A 23,113-nucleotide genomic window follows, 5' to 3' on the forward strand; every position below is an offset into this window, starting at 1 on the left:
TGAATGCTAGTATCGAGTTTCAGCCGCTTTTAAACCTCCCGCGTCACCGTGGGAACGCCCCCCGCCACGTCAGCCGCTCTCTCGCAATGGCTGCCGGGGCTTTGGCGATCGGGACCCGCTGGGAATCACGCTGTCCCTGTACGTTTCGCTCTGAGCTTCAGTCTCTCACTAGGCCTCAGTTCGCAGGGACGACTTTTGCATTCCATTGCTAGGTTTACCAAAACGTGTGTCTGGTTCTCCAGGAAAATGCAGTTAATATGAAGCTTTAGCTGACAGGCAAAATTCACTAAAAGAGAAACTTGTTTTTAACAAAACCAGGACAGAACCAGGCTCTGCTTTCCTTGCAGGGAGTCCATCCTTGGAAGGGGATCCAACCTCTGCTGCTCTGGAGAATGAAACCAGCAGTGTCCATGCCACCTGGGGACACAAAGGGTGACTTTTCAAGCCTGCCTTTTGTCTGAGCCATGTTAGATATGTACTTGTGGATGGGGTGTTATGCTTTATATAGCAAATAGTCATTTATTGCCATTGCCCAAAATGGCTACCACAAATGCAGATCTCTTTGCTGCAGATATTTATACAGGGCAATTTAATGCTTTTTCTGTTGTTGTAGATACTGATATTCTTGGGGAAATCACAAAAACACTTGAAGGACAATGGAAGGATTACCATCTTCTTGGCCCTCCAGTGCACTGGCTCCTCTTTGGCAATGTCTCACTGTCACTGCCCAGGGTCTAGATCTGGTGAAGTATTCTGGATATAGTGTAAAAGGTGCTGAGCAGAGGGGGAGAATCACTTCTTCTGGCTGTGCTCCTGCTCTTATGGCCCAGGAGGCTGTTGGCCACCTTTGCTGCTGGTTCCTGCTTTCCCTAGTGGAACTCAGGGACTACCAGAGCCACTTCCACAGAGCTGCTGCCCAGCCACGCAGCCCCTGGCCTCTGCCACTGCAGCCTGGAATTCCCCTGACCAGTTTTTGAGTCTTTTTAGATGTATGCAAGATTTGCTTTCTCCAGTCATGATGACCTTCCAAAATGCATCAGAGAAGCCCTGCTATGACATCAGCCTGGTCTCTCAACATCCCTGGATTCCTCCCATCTGGTCCAATGGACTATTAAGGGTTGAGCTTTCCTCAATAACCTCTGACTTGATCTCCATCCACTTCTGCATTTGTCTGGGATTCTGCCTGGTAGGCACATGGAACTGGGAGAACTTCATGCAAAGGCAAAAGCCAAGAGTACCTCACACCTTAGCAAATTCCTAGCCCAAAATCCCTGGGGATGCCACAGGGCCACCCACTCTTTCTTTCCTTGTGGGAAAATTTTCCAGGCGGCCTGGAGATGACCTGGGACTTAGAGGTGGGCAGGGAAATGGAGATAGGCTGGGGACACAGACACTGGCTGGGACGTGGAGATGTGGTGGGATGTGGAGATGGACTGGGACAAGGAGGTGGGCTGGGACATAGAGATAGGCTGGGACATAAATGGCCTAGGACACAGAGATGGGCTGGGTCATTGTGACGAGTCAGACCCAGTACAGGAGCAGGGAAACATGTGCTTGCCCTGGACACGCCAGCCATGGGATATATGTGCCCAGCACAGACACGCACCCATGGGACACACAACTGGCCCACAGGGACATCAGAGACACACGGACACCTTGTGCCATCATTCCAGCTTTATTGGTGGAGCCGTGGTGGTGCACTGGTGTGGCGGTGGTGCTGGCCAAGGCTCTGCCTGTTCCGCAGACGCCAGTGCTGGGGTCGGTTCAGCGGCGGCGGCGCCGTGTCCCCCGCCGACGGTGGCTCCTCCTGTACCGCCGGCGTCGGCTCTGCCCATAGCGGCGGCGAGAGCGGCTCCGGTAGCGGCGGCGGCCGCGGCGGCGGCTCCGGCTGCGGCGGCGGCTCCTGCTTCGCCGGTACCGGGCCATGGTGGGCTGGCCGCCGCCCTGTCCTGCCAGAGGATGCAGCTCTGCAAGCCGGCCCCGCTTTTATAGGGGTGCCTGGGCAGGGCCCTTTGTGACATCACCAGTGACGTCACAATGCCCCACTGTGGCAGTTGCACATCCCCCCATGATCCGGAGCCTTCAACGGGGCAGTTGATGGCTCCGTAGCACCTTTTGTGCCCCACTGTGCCTGTCCCCACGTACACACCAAGGGTGGTACCAAGGCACTCACAGTCACGTCCTCCGCTACCCCGGGCAGGGTGACTCTTCTCTCAGCATACACTACGTTACAGTTCTTTATTTGGCAAAAATTATGTAATTCTGTCCAGCACAACCTGTCATCTTTATCTTTCCACCTCTTTCTGGCATTAATAATGACCAGATAAAACCGATCAGGACAGATACTGAGAAATGCATGTGGCCCATGGTCTGTCACGTTCGTTAGAGCTGCTGCTGTTTCGAGATTCCAGGAAGCGGAAACTTCTCTTCAGCGACTTTAAAATGGAACCTGTTCTCAGCAGCCAAGACTTTTCCTCTGTGACAGGACAGAACACTCCAGGTTTGGAATCCACAGGCCCTTAGTGCTGCTGCAGCCAGCGAGTGAGGTGACGAGCGAGCGCGGACACCGTGTGACCGCGGGACGTGCCGATCGCACTTTGTGCTGCGGGTTCAGCGGCTGCGGAGCAGGGGAGGGAGAAGTTTATTTGAGAGCCAAGGCTGATCTTCAGTTCAGTGGATTTTCCACTGCACTGAGCCACCATGACGGCACGGCTACCCAGAGACTTTTTTATTTTAATAATGGTTCAACTCAATCAGATTTCGTATAAAAACTTGGCGGGTCATGCGAATAATGGGACAGCTCTGGCGGGGTCCTGCCGGCAGCGCGGCTCGCCTCACCCGTCCCGGTGACGCAATTTCCGGCTGCAGCGCTGGGCCGAGCGGAGGCTCCTGAGTGGGTCCGGGGGGCGAGCGGCGGGTCGGGATGGGGGCGGGAGAAACGCCCGCGGCCGGGGCGCGTGCACAAAGTTCGTGTGCGAACAGGCCCTTGGAGACCCCGGTCCCGGGACCCGCCGGAGCTGAGCCCACAGCTGCCGGCCTGTTGGTGCTTGTGCAGGTGGCAGTGCAGAGGCCGCCATGGGAAACCCGGGTGTCCCCAGCACGCTCCTGTTGGAGCAGCACGTGGCCTGTGCAGGATTTCTAAGTATTAAAAAGGACAAATGCAGTTAAAATGTTTGCAGTGCTATTCTGGGACACATGGACACACTGACAGAAACAGCACCAAGTTATTGCCTTGCTTCTCTGGGGCTGGGGGCTCAACACACCCAGACAGGACACGCTGCCTTTCCCTGGGGGAATTTCTGGAACACAGGCTGTTTGCTTCTGACCAGAGGTCTCTCTGGACTTTTCTCATGACACCTGTCTCCAGCTCTGGAGCTCAGGCCCATGAACAACTCGATTTTAGGCCCCTTGCTTCTGCATCTATGACAAGTCACGCTGCTCTCACTCCAGCTTCTGCCTGATTTCTGACACCTGTCTTGGTGCCCTGCCCTGGACACTTTCCCTGCTCCAGGTTCAGCCGTCTAACAGGACTCCTGGAAGCCAAGAGCTCCTCTGAGAAAGGAATGACAAAAAACAAACAAACAAAACTTGTAATGGTGCTTTTTTATTTTCCAAAAGTAATTTGATTTTCAGATATTATATACCCTTGCAAATGATTTCTGCAGCGTTTCTACTCTGTGGATCCCAGCAGCCTGAATCACCACTTGTGACATGATCTTTCCTGCAACACGAAGATCCGTCACATGGCAGCTCAAAAAGTCGTATGGCAACACTATTCAAATGCCAATACAATTCCTTTCTTTGCTCTGAACTCACTGCGGTAGCAGATCCTACGCCATTGATTTACCACGGTACATTTTGAACCTTCATAGAGATTACTAAGCACCGCAAGGACATTCTTGTGTATGTACTTACTCTAATGAACAAATAGTAGAGAAAATATTTTCACTCACTAGGTGGCAGGAAAAGTCCATTTATATTTCAAGGTTTGCTGTGATAGAAGGCACAACCGATCCTCGAACAGCCTGAGGGTTGTTTTTCCCAGAAACGGATGTGGCTGTACTTCTGCTGCAGGAGAAAAGAGTTGTCATCTGTTGTAAGCAGAACAATAAAAATGGACCATATTACCAAGATTTTGTGGGACCATGTTCTGATATTTTAGAGCTCTTAAAGTTATCTTCAAAGTTATCATGATCTCCAGATAACTCTAAAGTTCTCCTGAATTAGGTCAATTGAGCTTTCACGATGTCAAACTGTTACCAGATGAGCAGTGAAGCCGTTTACTTATTGTACTGCAGCCTTTCCACGAGATGCTGGGCAGAAAGTTACTGAACTGACATGTGGTTGAGTTTCCTTTCCTGCACAACAGGATAATCAGGTCAATCCCCAATGAGATGAGCTGTACAAGTGCAAATCCTACACCAGACTCTCTTGCCATTAATGGACATGGGTCCTTGGGAAATAAGGAGTAGGAAATCAAACCCGGAAAGATTCCCAGCAAAAACTGAAACACTACAAGTCTGGGAACTGGTGTTCTAGACTGCTGTCACTGCGCTGCTCACACCATCTCCCAGCTGTTTGTGCATTTGAAGGTGTTTCACCCAGATTCAGACATTAACAGCTGGGTCTCAAAGCAGCATCTCCAAAACACGCCACGTTTGGACTGCAGTCAGTACAACTGGGCCATCCCCTGAGACACACTGGGATCCGGAGCCAAAGCCCAGCTCCAGGGCATTAATGCCAAAATCCCCAGTGTCGAAATGGATGCGATAATGGAGAGCCCAACACCAACCCTGGATTTCCAGCAGGTGGAACTTAAATACAGGGCAAACACATGTTGTGGGACTTTCTTCTCAATAACTTTTTCTGCAGTACTTCAGGAAGGAACTAAAAGCAGAAATTATAAATGTGGCCTACGTATTCAAAATCAATATAATCCTGATTCAATACGAAAGATGAGTGATCTTTACCCATGACTTTTATGTGTTCCCTGAGTATCTGAGCACAGTTCCCTGTCAACAGGGCTGTATCAAGAAATCAAGGATTCACAGCACTCTAAGATCTACAGCATTTACCTGTGCGTTTGGGGAACATCGGGAATGGCAGTCATTGCCAACTTCACTCATTTTGACAAGCAAATGTCAGCGAAAGGCACCAGCACGAAGCAGCTGGTGCCTTCGCCAGCCAGGCCAAGTCACCAAAGGTGGTTGCCGGCCAGTATAGAATGTTACGTTTCGAAAGCCCCAGCTGCTCCTCCAGCTCCTGATGTCAACGTCATGGCGCCAGGAGACACGTCCAGCTTGAACATCTTCCTTCATCTCCATTGCTCCAGTGTAAATTACAGAAAATCGGGCTATTTCGGAGTCTTCCATCCCAGTGTTTCTTTAATGAAAAATGGAACAAACCCATTTGCCAGGGCTTAAATAATACCCACCCCCTTGCTGAAGGAGCTGAGGCCTGAGAAACAAACCTTCGATACTGCAAAGACAAACCTTATTGACTGTTTTTAAGCAAAATCCTTCTGCCCAACATTTTTCTTACTGTAGCTCTTTGGATGGAGGGTGTTGGGAAGGTGCTTTAAGACTGAGGTTTTATTTCTCATGACTCCACTCAGATTTGATTGGTAATGAATTAGTTTCCAGTGGTGGAGTCTGTTTTGCCTGTGACAGTGATGGGTGAGTGATGTCTCCCGTCCTTATCTCGGCCCATGAGTGCTTTGTTTCTCTTCTCTCCTGCCCAGCTGAGGAGGGCAGTGACAGAGCAGCTTTGGTGGGCACCTGCTGTCCAGCCAGGGTCAGCCCAGCACAGCTCCCGAGGTTTATCCCGAGGCGCAGAGCCCGGGAACCACCCGGAGGCCCCTGTGCTGACGGGGGCAAAACCCACACAGCGAGTTCCCCACGCGCCAGGGCCCGCACATCCCGGCCCCAGCCAGGCGTGCGGCACCCGGGCAAGCAGAGAACAGCCCGAGGAACGGCTGCCGGGGCGGCGGCACCAACGGCACCGCCAGGGCGCGCTGCCTCAGCCCGGAGCCGAAACCAGGCGGGCGGGGCGGCCCTGACACAGCGGGAGCCGCTCTGGAGAGAGAATGGCGCCTGGAGCCCTGGGGCTGCCCCAGGCCCGCGGCCGGGCTGGGCGCCTCCGAGAGGGGAGGCCCCGCCTCGCTGACGGCTGCTGGGGAGGTGCCCGAGGCCACCGCGCCCGCCTGTCCCGCCCTGTCCCGGGCCGCCCTCCCCAGCGCTCGGGTGCGTCGCGGGGCTCCTGGCGGCGGGCGGGCCGGGCTCCATTTCCCGTGGGCAGCGCGGGGCGGTGCAGCCGCAGTTCCGCCCGGCGCTGGTCCGGGTTGGGAGCGGGCGGGCTCAGGTGCCGGGGCCATGAGGCGGCGGGCGCGGGGCAGCGGGAGGTGCCGTGTGTGTTGGTGACCGAGGTGAAGGAGGCACCGTGGGCCCAGCGGGAGCGCCAGGTGGCCGAGGCGGAACGGGGCCGGGGCCGGGACCGGGCCCAGGGGGAGCCGCTGGGCCGCGGGGAGCGGCGCCGCACGGCGGGGCGGAGTGGGGTGGGCAGGCAGCGGCACCGGCTGTGTCAGACCCGCCCGGGCTTTCCCGAAGTGTCTGCGCCTTAAATGCGGGAGACAAAGCTCGTTCGGGAGCCATTTCAGCTCAGACTGGCCTGAGTTGGGAGTTGGAAGGACCCACAAGGATCATTAGTCCAACTCCTGTCCCCGCACAGGACACCCCACAGGTCACCCCGTGTGTCTGAGGGCGTTGTCCAGTCTCTTCTTGAACACTGTCAGGTTGGGGCCGTGACACCTCCCTGGGGAGCCTGTTCAGTGTCCAGCACCTCTGGGTGAAGAACCTTTTCCTCACGTCCAACCCAAACCTCTCCTGGCACATCTTCTGCCATTCCCTGGGTTCTGTCATTGGTTGTCAGAGAGATCAGCGCCTGCCCTTCCTCCTCCCCTTGTGAGGAGGCTGCAGACCGTGATGAGGTCTCCTCTTAGTCTTGTCTTCTTCTCCTCTCTTCTCTTCTCTTCTCTTCTCTTCTCTTCTCTTCTCTTCTCTTCTCTTCTCTTCTCTCTCTTCTCTTCTCTTCTCTTCTTTTTCTCTTCTTCTCTCCTCTCCTCTCTCTTCTCTTCTCTTCTCTTCTCTTCTCTTCTCTTCTCTTCTCTTCTCTTCTCTTCTCTTCTCTTCTCTTCTCTTCTCTTCTCTTCTCTTCTCTTCTCTTCTCTTCTCTTCTCTCTTCTTTCTCTCTCTTCTCTTCTCTTCTCTTCTCTTCTCTTCTCTTCTCTTCTCTTCTCTTCTCTTCTCTTCTCTTCTCTTCTCTTCTCTTCTCTTCTCTTCTCTTCTCTTCTCTTCTCTTCTCTTCTCTTCTCTTCTCTTCTCTTCTCTTCTCTTCTCTTCTCTTCTCTTCTCTTCTCTTCTCTTCTCTTCTCTTCTCTTCTCTTCTCTTCTCTTCTCTTCTCTTCTCTTCTCTTCTCTTCTCTTCTCTTCTCTTCTCTTCTCTCCTCTCCTCTCCTCTCCTCTCCTCTCCTCTCCTCTCCTCTCCTCTCCTCTCCTCTCCTCTCCTCTCCTCTCCTCTCTCTCCTCTCCTCTCCTCTCCTCTCCTCTCCTCTCCTCTCCTCTCCTCTCCTCTCCTCTCCTCTCCTCTCCTCTCCTCTCCTCTCCTCTCCTCTCCTCTCCTCTCCTCTCCTCTCCTCTCCTCTCCTCTCCTCTCCTCTCCTCTCCTCTCCTCTCCTCTCCTCTCCTCTCCTCTTCTCTCTTCTCCAGGCTGAACAAAACAAGTGACTTTAACTGCTCCTCATATGGCTTCTTCTCCAAACCCTTCACCAACCTCTTCTGGACACCCTCCAATAGCTTTATCTCCTTTTTATCCTGTGGCGCCCAGAACTGCACCCAGAAACCCCAGATCCCTCTGCAGAGCTGCTCTCCAGCATCTCGTGCCCCAGTCTGTGTGTACAGCCAGGGCTGCTGGCACTAAGATGGATGCTTGTGGAACCCACCAGTGACTGGTGTCCAACCCAACATGGCCCCATTTACTAGAATGCTTTGAGCCCGGCCCGTCAGCCAATTGCTCACCCACTGCACTGTGTGTTTATCCAGCTGTGTGCTGGACATCTTGTCCAGGAGAATGCTGTGAGAGACACTATCAAAGCTATACTGAAATCCAAAAACGATTTATTTATTCACGTTACACATACATTCAAACTTCTGTTATACATGAAAATTCCTGTGAAATAAATGGGGGGAGCACTCTGATTAGAGATTTTTTCATCTCTGTACATATTAATTTGAAGTACTCGCTTCATCCCGTTCTCCGCTGTCTGTATGGTTCTTGGGTTCTTTTGCCCTTCCAAGTCTTCTTGGCTCTGTTGTCAAAATAGATATACAGAAATTTTTCTACATTACTGACTAGAATAAATCTATATGCTTTTTCAGAAACATGTTCAGAACCAGGCTGCCTGCTCTGTGGACATCTCGGAGCGCGGGCCAAATGCTGCCGCCGAGAGCCCCCCCTTAGGCAGGATGGCTGCCTGAGGGAATCTCCCGGGACCGGGATTCCCTCATCTCCCCGTGTGGGTGAGTGAAATAATTCCTCGCAGGATCACGGGTCTCTGTTTATTTTTCCTCACTTAGGCAAAGTGAGTGTATTCCGTGCTTAAATATAAGCACATGTATTTTCTTTAGTAATTCCTTGCCAGATTCAGGCAAGTGTGTATTTTTCCCGGAGTCAGGGAGGGCTCTGGCATTGTATTTGGTGAGCCACGTGTGTGCACACCGTGGATCTCCATTGTTATTATTTGCTGCACCCCAATAATTTCCTCAACTGATACTCAAACCTGTATTTATGTTCTTGGAGTGCTAAAACCCCGTTCTTTACCGGTTAATCTGCTGCACCTTTTTGACCAGAATAAAAGTTTGTTTTGGACCCTGTTGTCTGCCTAAAACTAACTTTTGGGGTGCCTCTGTGACACACGGGATGGGGGGACACAGGGGACATAGAGGGAACGTGGGGGGTGACATGGGGGTGGGGTGTCAAAGCGGACCTGGAAGGGACATGAGGGTCACAGAGGGGGACACGTCCCCCACTTTTCCCCCCTGCACCACAATTTACCCCCCAGTTTCATCCGGTTTTAGAATCCCCAAATAACTTGCATTGGAAAAGACCTTTAAGATCATGGAGTCCAACTGTTCCCCCGATACCCAATCGGAGTTGAAACACCCGTCGCCGGTTTCCCGCGAATCCCTTTGGGCCTTGAGCGTTTTATTCCCCCCGAGCGACCCCCGGATGAAACACCCAGATACTCAAGTTCTCGCCTTTGCAGCAAAATCCCCATTTTGCCCCGTTTTAGTTTCTCAAACTGGGATGAACATCCCGGGCTCTTCTCAAACGCAAAATAACGGGGGTTTCGCTGCCCTCTGGGCTGGACTTTGCTGCTGCTTAATGGAGATAAACCTGACATTTTTATTAGTGTGAATTTCCTTAATTGGGATCTTCCCTATGATCCTAATGGGGATGAACTTATATTTTTTTTAACAGTGTAGATTTCCTTAAACTCAGCTTCTTTGTTAGTGTGAATTTCCTTAAACTCAGCCTTTTTATTAGCATTGAGTTCCTTCGTTGGGATCTTCCCTACGATCTTAAAGGGGGTAGACTCGGCTTTTTTAATTAGTGTGACTTTCCTTAATTGGGATCTTCCCTATGATCCTAATGGGGATAAACTTGTTGTTTTTAACAGGTAGGCTCCCCCATGCACGGCCGGGAGACAGCCCAGAGCAGCCGGACCATGCAGCAGCCAATTTTCTCCTGCCCGACGCCGTCTGCTCTGCAGGGACGAGCCTGAGCCCGAGCAGCCGTGCGTGCCCATCCCGGCATCAGGCGAGCCACTGCTCCGGCAGCGTGTGTGGGTGAGCCAGGGCCATGCAACGAGGAAGAGGGACCTCCTCCTCTTCAGTGACACCTTGGGCATCGCCAAGCACCAGTAAGATTTGCAGAGCCCAGTGGCCTTTCCTCCCAACCCTGGACATGGCAGCAGGGCAGCAGGGCAGGGACAGCCCAGGAGCAGCCCCAGGTGGCCGGCACCCTGGTGCTGGATGCAGCCATGGCCGTGACCATGGCAGGGGGACTTGGGAGGGGAGCCAGCAGGCTCAGGCACCTCCAGGTCACTCCCTGCCGCTCCTCTATGCAGACGTATTCCATATCATGCACCAGCCCCTGGGAAAACTGAAAGGTACAATAGTTTGTTAAAAACTACACTAAAGGCATTGGGTGGTGGAGCCTTTTAAAAGTGGGAGTCACATTTAGCAAAAGCCACTTGGTTGGTCAACACTAGAGGATCAGTTGATTGAGCTGGGCCTGGGGTGGAATGTCCCGGTTCTGTTAAAATCAAGTTTCTCTTGTAGTGAATTTGCCTGTCAGCTAAAGCTCCATATTAGCTGATTTCCTGAAAAGCCAGATCCAGCAATGGAATGTGAGGTGACAGTGACAGGCTGGGCTGACAGGCTCCCCCTCCCCTAGGGGGCGCTCGGCTGTCACACCCAGCTGACACAGAACCTTTGTCACAATGCCCGCTACCGTGGCGAGGATGCGGTGACTCTGCAGGTGACAGGGACACTGCAGGACTTGGTGTCAGCTCAGCAATTTCTCAGTTCCCTGAAGAAGGTGATTTCTGCAAATGGCTGGTTTGGCTTTTGAAATGATGTCATCAGGTGGGTGTTTTGGTGTAATACGCTGAAAAACAGAGCAGAAATGGTGAAATATTTCCATGATATGCATGATCCCTGCAGCAAACCACCATGACAGAGCCTAACTAGATCTGCAGCTTTTTTTTTGTGCTGCCAGCAGATTGTGGAAGTACAGTATAAAAACCATCCTTATGGAGAGATCCTGTATCAAAAATAGCGTGGTCAGCAGGACATGGGAAGTGATCCTTCCCCTGTACTCTGCATTGGGGAGGCCACACCTGGAGTACTGTGTTCAGTTCTGGGCCCCTCAGTTCAGGAGAGACATTGAAATGCTGGAGCGGGTCCAGAGAAGAGCAGCACGACTGGTGAGGGGACTTGAGCATAAGACCTATGGGGAGAGGCTGAGGGAGCTGGGGTTGTTTAGTCTGGAGAAGAGGAGGCTTAGAGGTGACCTCATCACTCTCTATAACTACCTGAAGGGAAGTTACAGCCAGGTGGATCAGGCAGTGAGCAATAGGACAAGGGGGCATGGGCTTAAACTCTGCCAGGGGAAATTTAGGCTGGATATTAGAAAGAAATTCTTTACAGAGAGAGTGGTCAGGCATTGGAATGGCCTGCCCAGGGAGGTGGTGGACTCGCCGTCCCTGGAGGTTTTTAAACTGAGATTGGACATGGCACTTAGTGCCATGATCTAGTAAATGGACTAGAGTTGGACCAAGGGTTGGACTCGATGATCTCTGAGGTCTTTTCCAACACAGTCGATCCTGTGATTCTGTGATCTTTGCATTTTAGGCTTAGTCTAAGTGTCTCAAGTAGTTGGGGTTTTTGTTTAAGGCTTAATCTAAAAGGTCTGATGGCTTTCCTGATTGTCTAAAGAAGAGTGTGCTGTAAATATAAATAGAAAAACCATCCTTTTGGAGTGATCTTGGTGTTTTAGGCTCAGTGTAAGTTTCCCAAGTAGTTGGGTTGTTTTTTTTCTCTTCTGTGAAAAATATTTTGCTGCTTGTGCATTCTCAAAATGTCTTGATGGTGTGTGGAGACAATAGAAGTGCGATGTTACGTACAAAATTTTGCATTTGTATCTGTAAAGGGATTCTCATATTCATATGCACTCATGAATTAACTAAATAGTTTTTCTTTTCTGTATTTCTGTTATTTTCAGAACACACAGATGACAACACCCCAGTCCTTAAGAACTCACCAGAAACTGTTGCAAGAATCACGTCTGGAGCAGTTAAAGCTCCCGGCAAAACAAACATTTTCTAAGTATTCCTAGGGCTTTGTATTCTTTGTGAGCAGTTTCAGTGTGGTTTAACCTTTTTGATAGATATTAGTTTACAGTGGCATTCAAATGGTATCTTGCTCTGACTCTGTGACTGAGAATCTGTGTCTGTTATATTGACTCTGTGACTGTGATTCTGACTGTGACAGTGATTCTGTGACACTGTGACTGAGACTGTTACTCAGACTCTGGGACTCTGACTCTGTGACTTTGTGACTTTGTGACACTGTGACTGAGACACTTTGACTGTGACACTGTGTCTCTATGACTGACACCGAGACTGTGACTCTGTGTCTTTGTTAGTCTGTGACTGTGACTCTGTGACTGTTATTGTGACGGTGACTATATAAATATGACGGAGACTCTATGACTGTGACTCTTTGACTGTTAATGTGATCCTGTGACTCTGTGACACTGTGACTCTGTAACTCTGTGACTGTGACTGTGACTCTGTTCTCTCACTCTGTGACTCTATGATTCTGTGACTCTGACTCTGTGACTGTGACTATGATTCTGTGACTGTGGTACTGCAATTCTGTGACTCTATGACACTTTGACTGTGACTCTGTGACTGTCGCTGTAACTCTGTGACTCTGTGACACTGTGACTGTGAGTCTGTGAATCTGTGACTGTCACTGTAATTCTGTGGCTCTGTAACTATAAATGAGACTCTATGACTGTAACTCTGTAGCTGTTACTGAGACTCTGTGAGTGTGACTCTGACTCTGTGACACTGTGACTGTTAATGTGACTCTGTGACTCTGACTCTGTTACTCTGTGACTTTGTGATGCTGTGTATCACAGTATCACAGTATGTTTGGGATTGGAAGAGACCTCAAAAGATCATCTAGTCTGTCGGGGATTGAGACCCCGGCATAGTTTCTGGCCTGCGGCGATGGAGGAAGAAATGCGGCCAATTCAATGTGAATGATAAGCATACTTCTTCCCTTTATTGATACAGAGCACAGACTTTTATAGTGGTTCTATTAGTTGTGCCTACTCGTCAAACACCGATTTGATAGCATACGCAATGAGCCCATCCCAACATACATAATGAGTCCATCCCCTTCTGTGGCCCCCCTGGTATGTGAATTCCCTCGTTATCTTGGAGCTACCTCCTGAGACTTGTTTATCCAGGCCTTTCTCAGGAGCTGCCTCCTGAGACTTGTTTATCCAGGCCTTTCTCAGGCAGTACCTTCTCACTTACCCTCAGCTCATGCTAACTGAGGCCTACTTATGCTAACTAGAAAAGATCCTCCTCGTAGAGAGGGTCTCATGCCCTTTCTCTCTTAGCCATTCTCCAACAATTCCCCCCTTTTTCTTTTCGGACGAGCAGAGTTTGTCTCAACATGTGCTCAAATATTCTCTTAATACAGGATAAAACACAGCTTAAACACAAAAGCCCAATAACTGCAATAATCACAATAGCTAACAGACTTTGCAAAAGGTCTTTGACCCATTCTCCCAGTCCCAGCTAGTTCATCAAACTTTCTAGGCCGAAAAACCCCATATCCTTTTGAATCTTTTGGGAGTGGTCCATAAGTTGTTGAATTTCCTTATGGATTGAAATCTATTTATCTTTTAGATCCATACAGCAGAGACCATCACATCCTTCACACCCCTGTCCTTGAGCTAATAACAAAAGTCTGTCGCAGCTCTACTCTACCATGTGGCATGTCTTAAAGAATCTATATCTAACAAAAGTCCACTTAAAGCCCTTGAAGTTCTGTTAGTTTGCTTAACTAGCCAGCATCCTGATTTTCTAAAATATTCAAAGCTTTAGCTGTGCCAACACCAGATACAAGAGATCCTAAACCCCTTAACCTTGACCTCCAAAAATCTACATTATCATCACATTTTGACTCATATACACGCAAAAAGTGTTTTTCTCGTCTTGCTCTTCTGTGATCTATTATCATAGATACCTTGGGTGTTAAGAGAGTTAATAGTCCCAAAATACACAGTCCTCCAACAGCATTAGAAGGAATTCCTGGTTAGGCTCTATCTTCACAGGTCAAGGATACCCCATACTTTGCAGTCTTGTCCATTCATGCTTTAGCATATTGTCCTGGCACCTTTCACAAACCAGCTGGATACAAACATCCATGGGCACAGATCCCAGCAATTCCAGTTCCTGTGGTTCAACGTCTATTTCCAGGAGACAATTAATCCAAAGTGCCATGTTGGTATTATTACAGTTTGTTGCAATGCCTCTGCACCGACCACTATTTTGAAACAGCCGTGTGCTGCTGCTGTAGTCATCAAGGGGGATGCCAACCAAGCATATGCGGAACGGGTCCTCCAGAGATGTCGTAGTTAGGCACATAGAGTCCTGGTCAGTCATGCCGGCCAAAGCAATCCACATGCTAGTCTTTGTGCAGGCATCCAAAACACAGCAGCTGCAACAATCATTGCCAGGAAGATAACACAGGTTTCACGTTTCGTGCCAGCAACCATTGCGGCCCTTGATCTGTAAAGACACAAACATAACCTCTCTCCCAGGTTAGCAACTGATGTGGCCTTCTCCATTAACTAGTGATTTGACCATAACTAATGTAGGTTCTTTCTGATTTAGCATGGTTTTGGGTCATACTTGCGAAGTATTTCATTACATACATTGCTTTTGACAATTGGTTTTGTGGTGTTTCCCCTACTTCTGTGTTGGGCCTTGACTACGTACTCAGAATCACAAATCAAATTTAGAGGTTCCTCCTTAAAAAGCTCTAAGTAATTTAAAGCTGCGCCAAGTTCTGCTAATTGGGTTGAGCCTTCAATAATTTTTACAGAATGATGCCAATTGTTATCTTCACACCTCCCAGAATCATCAACAAAAACTTTGCAAGTATGTAAGATCAGACCAAATACAAGTATGGCCTATGACCTGATGTTAAAGATTTGCAGGTTCTGCAGGAATTTACATTTTACATTTATGCATGCCAAAAGCTGTGCTGTTAAGAAAACCAGCTAGTGCAATTTATAAAGACATAGATTACAAACTAAAAAAAAAATCAGAATTACATTTCACAAATGGTACATATATGACAAAAGGATCATGGCCTATTAAGACTTAAATTCATTCCCTGCATTTTCTTGATCAGAGTGACAATTGGTATATAACAGTCGGTATATCAGTTTGCTAGCAGTCTCATCATACTGTCCCACAATAGCCACAGGTTGTTTCTAGGTGGTAGCTAGAAATAGACAAATCTGCAAGTCCAATCGAATGCAGCCAGCCTGTAAAGTTGTCATAAATTCATTCCTCAAAGTTTCTAACTCCATTTTGGCTGTCATAGTTACTGGATATTGTTTTCCCTTACCGGATCGAAGTCCTGTTTCAGATCTATCAGTGTAGAATTTGCTCTATCGCAACATTGGCTGTTAATAGCATTTGAAATTTCCTTGGAGATTTCTTACTTGCAGCAAGCAGATCCGCACCATCCCAGCAGCTTCTTGTAGGCCATGCAACTAAACAGAATTCTCAGAAAACGTTATTTGAGCTTACAATTTACTTAACAAATCTTAACCTAAGAGAGGTATAGGACTTTCTGGCAACTATAAGTATTCATGTATTAAAACTTTGTTCCAAATTTGGCATTCCATTTGTCTCAAAAAACGGCCTTTCTTTCGTTTTCTCCCATGACCTCAAACTGCACCGCTGGACTGCTCCATTCAGTATTACATCACCACAGTAGGGGGGGACCCCCCTTTTTCACTGCTTTAAAAGCAGGCAGCCAGGTTTTTCCATTTTTGTTTTTATTTCTCTTCGTGCTGCAGTTTAGAGATAACCAAGGTCACGCAGCTGGCATAATGGCTGGTACGAAGTGGGAGGCTCTGGGAAACTCCTCAGTTACACATTCCTTAGCTCCATTTACCTTTTACAATTTAGAGATGTCAAAAAACAGTATAAACCAGTATAATAAACATCAATCCATCATTCTATTGTCCTAGATCCAAATCATCCATGATTCTATTGTCCTAGATCCAAATCAGTTCATATTCCAGCAACCTTTAAACACAACTTCATAACTTCATACAATTCATACAATACCAAGTTCACATCCATTATAGCATTTTTCTTTCTTTCTTTTTTTTTTTTTTTTTTTTTTTGAGCAGAGTTTAACACTTTAAATTCTTTTCTGGCCTCAAAATTACTAGATAACAGTATAAGCAATTACTCTAATGTGTAAGGATGCAATCCTAAGGTGAAGCAAGGCGGAATTTTAGCAATGGAACCGGTTCCCATTATAAATATGCAGATTAAAATACTGAGCTCAGATGTAAAAACCAAATACCAAGGTCAAATATGCAGATAGATCACAGTCACACTAATTGAAGACAATACCTCAATTTTTGCATTGCACCTTTGAGCCGCTCACTGCTCAGCCAGGTGGAGGTACCTCTGGGTCTCCCTGACAAAACAGGTCAGTGGCGCCGGAGCCCATCGGCCCTCGCCCCCCCGCCATAGCAATGAGCTGAACCGGGCAAGGCCTTGTTTTGTTTTTGTTTGGTTTCTTTTAGTGTCTCATCTGGTGTGCTATAACTGTTATTCCAAAACCTGGATTCTTTACTTGATGTGCATACGAAAAAGCCAATTTTAGTGCACCGACATGAGAGACTGCCTGTCACAGAGCTGCGCAAGTCTGAATGCTGGAATAAAACTAGCATGCTGGAGAGAAAAATAACAACTACTACACGCAAAATTTTTATGACCACATTCACGCAGTAAGGAACTAAATTACTCATGATTTTCTGAATTATCACAAAATGCACATTTTGAGTCAACGGATTCTCATGATTTAACAGACTGCGAACTTATCATACCATATAGCACAGACCTACTAAAATCGCAACATACTTAAACAGATACCCACAAAGAAAACAGGTTAATAAGGAAAGAATCTTGCAGACTCTAACAAGTTTGCTGTGACCTGTGTGTTATCAGTTAACTCCCTTTCAGCTGTCTGAAATGATTTAATGATCTCTTGTAGGGATTCGTTTTGTCCTACTCTGCTGGCCTCAAAAACAACATTAATTGCAACAAGATTCTATCCTCTGGACACTTAGCAGCCGACACTGATTTCAACATTTAACAAGATCTTCCTTCCTTATAATTCTGAGTGCTTTCCCAAGTTTTAAAAGCACCTCCCAATACTGACTTTACAGAAACACAACTGAAAACAATTATTCCTGACCCCATCTTGCAAGTAAAAACCTTGAGAAGAGGGAGGGAGGGAGGGAGGGAGGGAAGGGGGGGTGGGCGGCGCACAGAATCACAGAATCACAGAATCACAGAATCACAGAATCACAGAATCGACTGGGTTGGAAAAGACCTCAGAGATCATCGAGTCCAACCCTTGGTCCAACTCTAGTCCGTTTATTAGATCATGGCACTAAGTGCCATGTCCAATCTCAGTTTAAAAACCTCCAGGGACGGCGAGTCCACCACCTCCCTGGGCAACCATTCCAATGCCTGACCACTCTCTCTGTAAAGAATTTCTTTCTAATATCCAGCCTAAATTTCCCCTGGCAGAGTTTAAGCCCATGCCCCCTTGTCCTATTGCTAACTGCCTGGGAGAAGAGACCAATCCCCACCTGGCTATAACTTCCCTTCAGGTAGTTATAGAGAGTGATGAGGTCACCTCTAAGCCTCCTCTTCTCTAGACTAAGCAACCCCAGCTCCCTCAGCCTCTCCCCATAGGTCTTATGCTCAAGTCCCTTCACCAGTCTTGTTGCTCTTCTCTGGACCCGCTCCAGCACTTCAATGTCTTTCCTGAACTGAGGGGCCCAGAACTGAACACAATACTCCAGGTGTGGCCTCCCCAATGCAGAGTACAGGGGAAGGATCACTTCCCTTGTCCTGCTGACCACGCTATTTTTGATACAGGACAGGATACCATTGGCCTTCTTGGCCACCTGGGCACACTGATGGCTCATGTTGAGCTTCCTGTCAATTAGTACCCCCAGGTCCCTTTCTGTCTGACTGCTCTCCAGCCACTCTGCGCCCAGCCTGTAGCGCTGCAGGGGGTTGTTGTGACCAAAGTGCAGCACCCGGCACTTGGCCTTATTGAACTTCATCCCGTTGGAATCAGCCCATTTTTCCAGTCTGTCCAGATCCCTCTGCAGAGCCCTCCTGCCTTCCAGCAGGTCGACACTCCCTCCCAACTTGGTGTCATCAGCAAACTTGCTGATGATGGTCTCAATCCCTTCATCCAAATCATCAATAAAGATGTTAAATAGGACTGGACCCAACACCGACCCCTGGGGAACACCACTAGTGACCGGCCGCCAGCTAGATGCAGCCCCATTCACCAGTACTCTCTGGGCCCGGCCCTCCAGCCAGTTCTTAACCCAGCGTAGAGTACACTTGTCCAAGCCATGGGCTACCAGCTTTTGCAGGAGTATATTATGGGAGATAGTGTCAAAGGCCTTGCTGAAGTCCAGATAGACCACATCCACGGCTTTCCCCTCATCCACCAGGTGAGTTACCTGATCATAAAAGGAGATCAGGTTGGTCAGACAGGACCTGCCTCTCCTAAACCCATGCTGGCTGGGTCTGATCCCTTGTCCATCCTGAAGGTGCTGTGTGATTCCATTCAGGATGATCTGCTCCATAACCCTGCCAGGCACTGAGGTCAGGCTGACAGGCCTGTAGTTGCCAGGGTCAGCTTTGCAGCCCTTTTTGTGGACTGGGGTAACATTGGCCAATTTCCAATCATATGGGACCTCCCCAGTGAGCCAGGACTGTTGGAAGATGATGGAGAGAGGCTTGGCAAGTTCTTCTGCTAGCTCCCTCATCACCCTAGGATGGATCCCATCTGGTCCCATTGACTTGTGAGGATCCAGATGGCTCAGTAAATCACCAACTATTTCCTCCTGGAATACAAGGGGCCTATTTGGGTTCCTATCTCTGTCTGCTTGAAAACAATTAACTCACATTCCTGACAAGCTGCTTGATTTTCAGAGGCGCAATACACGGAGCACATAATATGTACTGTAAAACTCACAAATAACATGTTGATAGCAAACATTAGCATTCTCTACTGCTAATCTCAACACTCGTGCTTCCTCAGCTTCTAAGTTTTCAACCTGCTTACTGATGGCCTCTTGAAGATAGTCAATAAATTGCATGTAATTCTCATTGGGACCCTGATTAACAGTTGCAAATTATTTGGCTGCTTTGTTGGTTTCAGGCACCTCTCTCATAGCTTTATATGCAAAATCTGTTGACTGCCTCAGGATTTCGGAACTAATCGTGCCTGTAGTTGTGACGTGTCAGTTAGTGTCTCTTCCAGGAGTTGTGGGATACCTGCCCCTTTCAACGAATCCGCATAGTTCTGTCCTAAATGATCTATAGCTGTTACCTTTCACAGAGTTCTTTTGCCCAGTTCTCATCCGGCGACTCCTTCTGCTCTTTCGTAGGGGTTAGAGGGTTAAAAGACAGTAAAAGCAGATTGGTAAAATTGGTAAAAGGACTGACAGTACACTTGTTTACGACTTTAGCATTCTCCTCTTTCACAGGGTCTTTGAGTAAGTTGTCTGACTCCAATCCTCTGGACTTGCTGCTCTCACTAGGGTTAGATGATGGTACAGGAGGCCACCCGCTCGGCATTTTTCCTCCCCCCGCCCCGGACTGCAACGCTGCAAAAATTCCGGCAGCAGCAGATTGTTCAGCCTTAAGGTCTTTTAAGACAGTCCCATGATTTCCATTGCTGACTCTATCCCATTTTTCCTGCTCTATATTGTCCCAAAGTTCAAGTTTTGAGTCACTAATGCTCCTAACAGTCTTTTCAGGTTTTAATTGCTTCACTGTAGTAATTATCAGTTTCCAGGCGGTTACAAGGCCGAGAATATATTTTTCACGGTGATTTATTGCCTTCCACAACACAGTTCCCATTTTTTTTCCAAGTCCCTATTTGAAAAACTCCTGACAGGTCAGCAGGATACCCATTGCCTCTGCACCAAGTTAATAGTCCTTTGAGGTTCTCCGTTGATTTATCATCATCTATAACCGTATCCCATAACACATCTCCTAGTTTTCTCCGCTCTCCCTCATCAAACAATAAATCAGGATCCTGAAAACACCCTTTAGTTCCCTGTTGCTACTAGACCAGCTAGCTGTTTAACGCAACTATTATCAACCCCCTGCTTTTCTAAAAAGCTCCGTAAAAGATTTAGGGCTACTTCTAAATCCATGCCTCTATTATTCATTATGACGGATTACAATACCTCCGTTCCTCCTCCTCCTCCTCCTCCTCCTTGTAAAAACGATATCCTTGCAGCCCTTCAGCCTTGTAGCCCTGCAGAAGCGAACTTCAATTGGTTCAGGCGTCGGAGATGACACACCGCAGCACAGTGTTCGGTCGCTCTTTGCCCGCCGGTCGCTGCTCCCGGCGCTCTGTTCTCTGTCCGTCACCCAGGCTCCGCGGTCTTTGCTACTTTTTGTAAGTCCCCGTTAATCCTTGTAAGTCCTCGTTAGTCCTTCAGGTCCCTGTTCGGGCGCCAAATGTCGGGGATCGAGACCCCGGCATAGTTTCTGGCCTGCGGCAACGGAGGAAGAAATGCGGCCAATTCAATGTGAATGATAAGCATACTTCTTCCCTTTATTGATACAGAGCACAGACTTTTATAGTGGTTCTATTAGTTATGCCTACTCGTCAAACACCGATTTGATAGCATACGCAATGAGCCCATCCCAACATACATAATGAGTCCATCCCCTTCTGTGGCCCCCCTGGTATGTGAATTCCCTCGTTATCTCGGAGCTGCCTCCTGAGACTTGTTTATCCAGGCCTTTCTCAGGCAGTACCTTCTCACTTACCCTCAGCTCATGCTAACTGAGGCCTACTTATGCTAACTAGAAAAGATCCTCCTCGTAGAGAGGGTCTCATGCCCTTTCTCTCTTAGCCATTCTCCAACACTAGTCCTATCCCCCTGCTGGAGCAGGAATGCCTAGGTGAGGTCGCACAGGAACATATCCAGGCGGGTTTTGAATGTCTCCAGTGAAGGAGACTCCACAACCTCCCTGGGCAGCCTGGTTCAGTGCTCTGTCACCCTCACTGAGAAGTAGTTTTTTCTCAAATTTAAGTGGAACCTCTTGTGTTCCAGCTTGATCCCATTACCCCTTGTCCTATCATTGTTTGCCACCGAGAAGATCCTGGCTCCGTCCTCATGGCACTCACCCTTTATATATTTATAAACGTTAATAAGGTCACCCCTCAGTCTCCTCCAAACTAAAGAGACCCAGCTCCCTCAGCCTTTCTTCATAAGGGAGGTGCTCCACTCCCTTAATCATCTTTGTTGCCCTATGCTGGACCCTCTCCAGCAGTTCCTTGTCCTTCTTGAACTGAGGGGCCCAGAACTGGACACAATATTCCAGATGTGGTCTCACCAGGGTGGAGTAGAGGGGAAGGAGGACCTCTCTCGATCTACTAACCACCCCCCTTCTAATCCACCCCAGGATGCCTTTGGCCTTCCTGGCCACAAGGGCCCAGTGCTGGCTCAAGGTCATCCTGTTGTCCACCAGGACCCCCAGGTCCCTTTCCTCTACACTGCTCTCTAATATGTAATTTCCCAACCTATACTGGAACCTGGGGTTGTTCCTGCCCAGATGCAGGACTCTACACTTTCCCTTGTTAAATGTCATTAGGTTATTCCCCGCCCAACTCTCCAGTTTGTCCAGGTCTCGCTGGATGGCAGCACAGCCTTCTGGCGTGTCAGCCACTCCTCCCAGCTTAGTGTCATCAGCAAACTTGTTGATAGTACACTCTATTCCCTCGTCTAAATCGTTAATGAATATATTGAATAATACTGGCCCCAGTACTGACCCCTGAGGCACTCCACTAGATACTGGCCTCCAACTAGACTCCGCACCATTGACTACCACTCTCTGGCTTCTCTCCTTAAGCCAGTTTGCAACCCACCTCACTACTCTATTGTCTAGACCGCACTCCCTCAGTTTAGCTGTGAGGATGCTGTGGGAGACTGTGTCAAAGGCTTTACTGAAGTCAAGGTAGACCACATCCACCACTCTGCCATCAACCATCCACCTTGTTACATTCTCATAAAAGGCTATGAGGTTGGTCAAGCATGACTTACCCTTGGTAAAGCCATGCTGACTGCCCCTAATAACCCTCTTATCCTTGATATGCCTTGAGATGGCACCAAGGACAAGCTGTTCCATTACTTTCCCAGGGACAGAGGTGAGGCTGACCGGTCTATAATTACCTGGGTCCTCCTTCTTGCCCTTTTTGAAGATTGGAGTGACATTTGCTTTCCTCCAATCCTCAGGCACCTCTCCCGTTTCCCAAGACTTGGCAAAGATGATGGAGAGCAGTCCAGCAATGACTTCAGCCAGCTCCCTCAGCACCCGCAGATGCATCCCATCTGGACCCATGGATTCATGGATGTCTAGACTATTTAATTGCTCCCTAACCCAGTCCTCATCGACTAAAGCAAACTCCTCCATTGACCTGGACTCTGACTGAGACTATTTGACTGTCACACTGAGACTCTATGACATAGTGGCACTGTGACTCTGTGAAACTGTGACTCTGTGACTCTGTGACTGTGACTCTGTGAGTCTAACACTGTGACTCTGTGACACCGTGACACTGTGGCTATGACTCTGTTACTCTGACCCTGTGACTCTGTGACTCTGTGATTATGTGACTGTGACTCTGTGACTCTGTTACTCTGAGATTATGGCTGAGTGACTCTGACTTGTGACTCTGATTCTGTGACTCTGTGACTATGTGACACTGTGACTGTGACTGAGACTCTTTGACTCTGAGACTGTGTCTCTATGACACTGTGACACATTGTGAATCTCTGACACTTTGACACTCTGACTGTGACTCTGTTACTCTGACTCTGTTACTCTGTGACTGTGACGCTGTGACTCCGTGACTCTCTGACACTGTAACTGTGACTCTGTTAGTCTGGCTCTGTTACTCTGTGACTGTGACTCTGATTTTGTGACACTGTGACCGTGACTGAGACTCTCTGACTGAGAATCTGTGACTCAGTGACTGAGACTCTGTCACTCAGTGACACTGTGACTCTGTTACTCTGACTCTGTGACTCTGCGATTCTGTGACTGTCACTCTGGGACACAGTGACCCTGTGACTCTGTGATTCTGTGACTGTCACTCTG

General features: G+C 48.5%; 1 long non-coding RNA gene across 2 annotated transcripts in view; it reads left to right on the forward strand.

Moving 5' to 3' along the window:
* Positions 1-2,836: 2,836 nt before the first annotated feature.
* The window catches only part of LOC309451970, a 626,315-nt gene continuing 606,038 nt past the window's right edge, over positions 2,837-23,113 (forward strand). For both annotated transcript variants that reach the window (XR_014186372.1, XR_014186373.1), the window contains exon 1: positions 2,837-2,897. This is a non-coding gene — a long non-coding RNA (uncharacterized lncRNA). The remainder of the gene's footprint in view (positions 2,898-23,113) is intronic.

This window comes from Streptopelia decaocto (genome assembly GCF_964273445.1).
Source record: "Streptopelia decaocto genome assembly, contig: HAP1_SCAFFOLD_45, whole genome shotgun sequence".
NCBI classification, from domain to species: Eukaryota; Metazoa; Chordata; class Aves; order Columbiformes; family Columbidae; genus Streptopelia; species Streptopelia decaocto.